We start from the raw sequence: 7462 nt of genomic DNA, 5'->3' as shown, positions 1-7462 counted from the left end.
AGGGCGCGCGGTGCACGGGCAACGACCACGAGCGCTGGCACCCTCTGTTGCTGCAATTCCTAGTAACCGTCAGACGTCTTTGTCCGCGTCTGATTGTCGTCGTTTCGCTAGATTCGGTTTGATGCGAGAACTCTGTACTTCCACGTCAACAGCGCAAGGCGCTGTGCGGCGTCCGGCCCAGCTCGGTTCCAGGGATTTCGCTGTTACATTACATCCAACCGTGAAGTGGTCGGTGAAGGCGATGGACCTTAAGCAATGGCGACAATCCAGCGAAAGCGTCTGGGAGTTGGGACTATGGAACGGACGCCCAGGCGAGTGTACCACGTACCTTGTAAGCAACTGTCCCTGTCTGTCTCTGTCGGTAAACCAGCTCATCGTGAACCTGCGTCACCTTCGGAGCATCCACAGCCCTTGCCGGGTGAACCACGACAAGTCATTCAGGTGCAGCGCGGCCAACGGCTGCTTCCTCTGCGCAGAGTTCTCCCGATGGAACGAGTGCCTGTGGGCCATCAACTTCGAGCTACGCGAAGTCAGTCACTGTCGGCAGGCGCCGGTGGGTCTGCGTGGACGCGGGGTTCTCGTCGTGTGCAGAACGCAGCGCAGAAACGCGTTCGCGCTGGTCCACTGGCTGCTCATGCAGCACCTCTGCTTCGAGTTCGTGGAGCTGCGCGAGTCGGCCGTCGAGCAAAACCACTCTCTGATCCTGGACGGCCTCCGGCTGACTCGCGACACGGGGCACGTGAAGCTGCGCCAGTACCCGCTGGACGACTACCTGACCAGGGACCCCGATCTCGACGCGCTCCGCTCCACGGTGACCACGCTGGAGATCGTGAGCGTTCGCTTCTCTAGCGTCCGCGGGCCCGTGCTGTGCGAGCTTTTCTGCAAGGGCGAAGCAGCGACCGTCTGCACGAGTACGTCGCGTACGCGGTCGTCTTGTGTCCCAGCCTATGCCCGTCCGTGAACCAGCTCTTCTCGAACCATCGTTACCGTCGGAGCATTCCGAGCCATCGCCTGCTGAACCACGACAAGTCGTGCACGGCCAGCGTGGCAAACGGCTACTTTGCGTGGCGCTCGCCCTATGGAATGAATTCCTGTGGGTCATCAACTTCGAGCTATGCGCGAAGTCAGTTCAGGGTGGCCCGCTGTGTCTTCGTGGACGCGTGCTACCCGTCGCGGCCAACATTCAGTGCAGGCACACCGTTGCCAGGCCGCCTTCATTATTATTTCCATTATCTGGATTGCTGATATTTCCTATTAGTAACAGTTATAGCTTAAGCACGTTTTTGTGAATACGGCCACGGATTAAAACCTCCTTACAGTTTAAAATAACAAAAAAACTTGCATGTCCCCTGGCTGAGCCACCATTAACACGCGTTATTGTCTGCTTTAATGCATTCGGGTCATTTTACAGTCATGGTTGGGTCATGATACCATCATTTTCATCTCGTCGTGGTCGTTCCATCGCGTCATCATGCGTATGTGCATGATCGAGCGCATCAAGTTTATCTTGAGCGAGGTGATTCCCAGTGGAAATGTGTCCCCTCTCGGTCATACGGTCTCCTTATTTAAATGACCGCTAAGCTAACAGCCTTCTTCACATACACCAATAAAAGCTTTGGTTAAACCGATCCTCAAACCATGTGTAATTCGCAGATTGCTTTTTACAGCGTATGCTGTTATGGGCTTATTCCCATAGCCGTTTCGGTTGTCGATGCTGCGTGCCGCCGTCGCCTGTGTCCGTTGCAGCTATCGCCAGAAATTAGAAAAAGCATACCGCCTTCCTTCCGGTATCGAACCCGGGCCCTCTGCGCGGAAGTCGGGAACCTTACCACTGCGCCATGCCAGCGCTTGTTGGAGGCTGCGGAAACATGCGCTATACACGTGTCCTAGCGCGACAGGAGTGTTGACACGTGACACGCATCCTAGCGCGCCGCGTAGTGTCGATACGTGCACACTTTGCGCTGCAGTTGCGTATTAAAGCACCAGGTGGTACACCATGTAGGAATTGCATAGGTAGCGGTACAAGGTAGATAGATACCTTCTGAGGAAGAAAAAGAGATGCATACACAAATGCTATATTGAAAAACGTGTATAGCGTACCTGATTAAATCAAACAAGCAAGGTGATAATTTGTCACAACCCGTTTCAAAGGGGGTGCCAATAAATCGTCACCATCGTCACCACCGTCATCATCATGAGCAGCATCATATTGTGGATATAGAGGAAGAAAAAAAAACTGGCTGTGGCTTAGCTAAGGTTAAGCCCAGGATGCGAAGCATACTAGCCTTTATTTTAACGCGACAGCGTTAAGGAGCTCGTGTCGCAGAAAAGCCGGTGTCGTCGGCGTCGGCTCAGGCGTGCGGCGCTTGCTCAGGCGCACATTTCGTTGTCGCGCCGAACGCTGCGTTGCTCGACGCTCACCGCGTCCGATGCGGGGTGCGTAGTCACTGTGCCGTAGCAAAGCCACCTAGAAACAGTCTCTGTAGCACGCCGCAACCTTCGCTTCTCATTCCAACGAGCAGCTCTGTTTCCAGGAGGCATCTCACCTCGTGAGTGTCTAGCACAGGCAAGCGCAGCTGCTTATATAACGCCGCGACGCCGCGAGCGACGGCGCGAGTTGGAGCCCCGTTTCTCCTCTGTCGTGACGTCACGGTGTCACGTGGTATTGAAGGCGACACCGCCGCGCCTGAGGAGCTGGGTTGAGCTCTAGTAATATGCTTCGCATAAAAACTGAGAAGAGGCCCTAGCCCCTTCATCCAGGCTATTTCCTACTGTTTATTGAGCTTCATATGTGGAGGCGACAACCCGACCGCATGGAGTGCGATGAGAGAGCTACCCTCAACCATATACTAAATTGCGGAGGAAGTCACGTGGTATTTTTTTTTGTGTGTAGCGACCATGTTGTCGGGGCACAATGGCGGTTTCGTTGGGGTGGCGTGTGCGTGTGCTGCCCTTAGGTGTTGCGCCATGGCAAAGGCGTCGTGTGGGCAGGATTGTGTTAGTCTCCGTGTTTTGTCCCGCTGTGTTATCTAGGCCGTGCTCTCCCGGTTGTTGTGACCAGGTAAGAATGGAAGAAGTAAAAAAAAATATTCACCGACGATTACGATACTCCCTAGCGGGAAATGAGCGCAGCTGTATACGCGTTTTTATTTCGCGATATATTGGCTGGCGCGGACAATCTGTCACGTTCTGCACGTTGTAAACGGAGCAAAGTGTGGCGTGACTGCCTCGCTAATTGGGGAATCGCAAGAGGCAGCGCGTGGGTGACGCATGGGCGCGATTCACAGCAGCTGCCGCAGACAGACCTCGGTTCATGCAGCGCTTCGTTTCCAACCATATGGTATCAGTGGTCGCGCTCGCCGCACGCCATCGTTGAACAAACGACGGCCATCTCGCAGCGGTCGTCGGCGCAGAGCCCGTCTTGCGCGGCACTACGCTTTTCTTCTCACGTTTTCGCCATACCCTCCTCCTCCGCTTTCCTCCTCCCGCTCTCTTCGCTATTACCGGTCATCTTTCGTCCCCCGCTGCGCTCCGCGTTCGCTCTTTCATCCTTCACTGTGCTCGTTCGCTCGGTTACGCTGAGGGAAGACGCCGAGGGATGACGCCGAGGGATGACGCTGAGGTGCGTCGACGCTAAACGCAGGAACGGGCGCCGAAGAGCTCTGCTCTAAATGTGCGAAACGAGTGCGCATGCACTACGTACCACGCCACGGACGAAGAACGATCTGGGAATCTGCCGTTTTCGGTGGATTCACTCTAATGTCTCATCACAGACAGATACCGCTGTGCTTCAGAATATGTACGATAAACGCTTTGCAGGTCATTGATTGCTGTGCAGTGTTCCTGCTTTTAATTGACAGTGGACGATGCGTTTGTGACACGTAAAACAGACAACTGTAAAGATAAAGAAACGGGTGCTGCGAGAAATTAAGGGACGAACCCTCCCCACGGCAGATATCTGTGTGCTCGAGAGGCGCTGGCAAGTGAAGGCTGGCGTATGCGGTGCAAGAGTGAACAAGGCTCGACAGAAGAACGTACGCCTGCGCGCACACCAAGCAGCTGATGGTCGTACGTAGCTCCGGTCAATGCGCTAGCCGCACGCATACGCGCTTACTGTTCGGCACCACGCGGGTGATAACACAGATCTTTGTTTCTGTGAAGCTTCACTTACCGTGAGAACAGTATACTCCTAGCCGCAGTCAGTGCATTTAAACCCGTAACGACGTTCTCCTCTGCTGGCCTCTTCGCCGGCGCGCTATAGCTTGTCCCATATCCGCGGGGTGCGGCCGCCCGAATTTTGTTCAATATAGCAAAGCGATTTCTATAAAGCCACGACCAGCATACGTGTTTGTTCTCATAGACTGCAGATGGGCTAGCCATAGGTCGTGATGTGCGTAAAGTATGCTGTCGGTCATCGCCTGTGCATTCTTGCACTGCAGTGAGAATGCATATTTATTTTCAGAAAAATCGGCAAAAGTAGCGGGGGACGGGCCTCAAAGTCTAACTTGCGGAGTTCATTATGAATTCCTTTCAACGCTGGAGCACAATACTCGGACAAAATGACTTAGGCTACGGTATTGCGATGGTATGCACCGCGATTGGATCCGTTGGTCGGATCTCTACGGCGAGCACACGTCCGCGCAGCCCGGCGTGGTTGCGCGCGCCGAAGGCGGGAAATGTAAACAAGAGAGGATAATCGGCTACACAAAGACACGCCAGGGCCTCTCCTTAGTTTTTCGTTCCTTCATGGTATCATTGCACTCGTCACGCGATTAACACGCTATGTGAGATACCCGCTGCGTAGTGTCGATACGTGTAAACTTTGCATTGCAGTTGCGTTGCAATCCACCAGGCGTCACGGCATGTAAAAGTTGGGTACGTGGCGGTACAAGATGGGTAGGTGGCGGATAGAAAAGTCTTGAGGAAGAAAAAGAATATTGAAAAGAATGAAAAACATGTATACCATACCTGACTAAATCAAGCAGACTATGTGACTATTTGTCACCGCCCCGTTTCTAAGAGGGTGACAACAAATTATCATCATCATCACCACACCACCACCACCACCATCACCCCCATTACCAGCAGCAGCAGCAGAGCAGCATCGTATCATGCCACTTGTCACGCGATGTAATTTTCGCGCCACGTAGCGTCGATACGCGCAAACATTAAATTGCAGTTGCTTTGTATTCTATAAGGCGTCACTACATGTAGCAGTTGCATCGTATCGTATTGCGTGTCAAGGGATGTGACATGTGCGCCGCGTAGTTTCGATACGTGTGTTTACTCTTCGGTGCACATTATGGCGCCTCCTCGCAAGGCACGGACCGCTGCTGAAGAGGCAAATCGTAGATCTACGCGCGCAGCTGCAACCACTCAACATCTGACTGAGCAGACCGCTGTGCAGAGGGAAGTACGTGCCACAGCTTGCCGTTGACGCCGGGCGGACAGTTCCATTCGTTCTCGTGAAAACGACGCGAAGAGACTGTGCCGCGAAGATGGTGCGTGCTGCCGAAAATGGAGCTCCTATGGAGTTGCTCCCCCAGCTAACGCTGTGACTGTGCTGCGTTTGTCGCTCAGTCCTGTAACTTTCTTTTTTTTTCACGTGCGCGCGGAAATGTTAACATACCTCGGAAGCGTCGGTTTCTTCTCTGCTCCAACGCGTAAAAAATTGTTAGGATTAAGTCAGAATACCACACAGAAAAAAGAGAGACGAGTGTACAGGTCCACAGTTAGTGATCCTGAACAACTCGGACTAAAGTTAATTGGCTTGCCCATTACGGCGGCTCTCTTTCTTTTTCTGCTCAAAGCGCCGGCATTCGCAATGTGGTCGATGGTCGCACAATTTTCGCACATAAGCAGGTTCTGGTATTCCTTGCAATACGTGTCTAGCAAAGGTGGCTAGAACTGGTCACCTTATTCTAGCCTCGTCTGAGTTGGCCATGCAGCCGTGTTGTGAATGTCTGCTGGTACTACAGCATGAAGGCAGGATAAATTTGAACGAGGTACATTTGCCAGGGCCGCGCTTTGCCACTTGGTGCAGAACTTTGCAGTATGGCAGTATGACGGAAATTAATGAACGCCATCGATATACGCAACTTAGTTTCGACGGTCGCTACACGATGTGTCACTATATTGATTCAATTCTAAGGAATTACCGTCGAAAGTAATGGTGAGATGGATGTTGCCGCAATTGCTTAGATATGTGTCGCACATCTTTCTGCCCCCCATATGCGCCTCTCACTAACATTCTTTCCTCGAAAAGCACCAAGCATCACCCTCGTACTCCGGACGCAGACAGCTAAAAGTCGTGCTTGCATCATTCGCTACTACTTCTACCTCTCTAACTCAAACAAGGTTCGTGTCATTTAGATTCTGTCATTGCATACGATATTAAATTTTTTCTTTGCTACCTTTCCAGCCCTACAAAAGCATGTTGTGAGCAAAAAAAAGCAACAAACGATCCGAATCAGCGAAGAGACTGTCGGACATAAAGAAGACGAGGGCGCGCGGTGCGCAAGCAACGGCCACGAGCGCTTGCACGTTCTGTTGCAGCCACGGCTAGCAACCGTCGTCAGAAATTTGGGCTTGAGTCTGACCACCGTCATTTCGTTAGATTTCATTTCATGCTGGAACCCTAAACCACCATGTCAACCACGCGAGACGCGTTGCATGCGTCCGGCACAGCTCCGTTTCAGGGATTCCGCCTTTTACCTGCGTCCAACCTGGAAAGAACAAGCTCCGCGGTCGGTGATGCCGATGGACCTGAGACGACGGCGATGCTGCAACGAAAGCGTCAGCGAGATGAGAACACGAATGGACGCCTCAACAAGTACGCGTCATACCTAGCCGGCAATTGTCCCAGCCTGTGCCTGCCGGTGAATCCGAGTTACCACCACGGCATCCTGACCCATTGCCGGGTGAACCACGACAAGTCGTTTAGGTGCAGCGCGGCCAACGGCTGCTTCCTCTGCGCAGAGCTCTCCCAATGGGACGAGTTCCTGTGGGCCATCAACTTCGAGCTGCGCGAAGTCAGTCACTGTCGGCAGGCGCCGGTGGGTCTGCGTGGACGCGGGGTTCTCGTCGTGTCCAGAACGCAGCGCAGAAACGCGTTCGCGCTGGTCCACTGGCTGCCCATGCAGCACCTCTGCTTCGAGTTCGTGGAGCTGCGCGAGTCGGCCGTCGAGCAAAACCACTCTCTGATCCTGGACGGCCTCCGGCCGACTCGCGACACGGGGCACGTGAAGCTGCGCCAGCACGTGCTGGACGACTGCCTGACCAGGGACCCCGACCTCGACGCGCTCCGCTCCACGGTGACCACGCTGGAGATCGTGAGCGTTCGCTTCTCGAGCGTCGGCGGGCCCGTGCTGTGCGAGCTGTTCTGCAAGGCCGAAGCAGCGACCGTCTGCACGAGTACGTCGCGTACGCGGTCGTCTAGTGTCCCAGCCTGTGCCCGTCCGTG

The sequence above is a fragment of the Dermacentor albipictus genome, chromosome 1 (assembly GCF_038994185.2).
Source record: "Dermacentor albipictus isolate Rhodes 1998 colony chromosome 1, USDA_Dalb.pri_finalv2, whole genome shotgun sequence".
Lineage (NCBI taxonomy): Eukaryota > Metazoa > Arthropoda > Arachnida > Ixodida > Ixodidae > Dermacentor > Dermacentor albipictus.
This window is presented reverse-complemented; position numbering follows the sequence as displayed.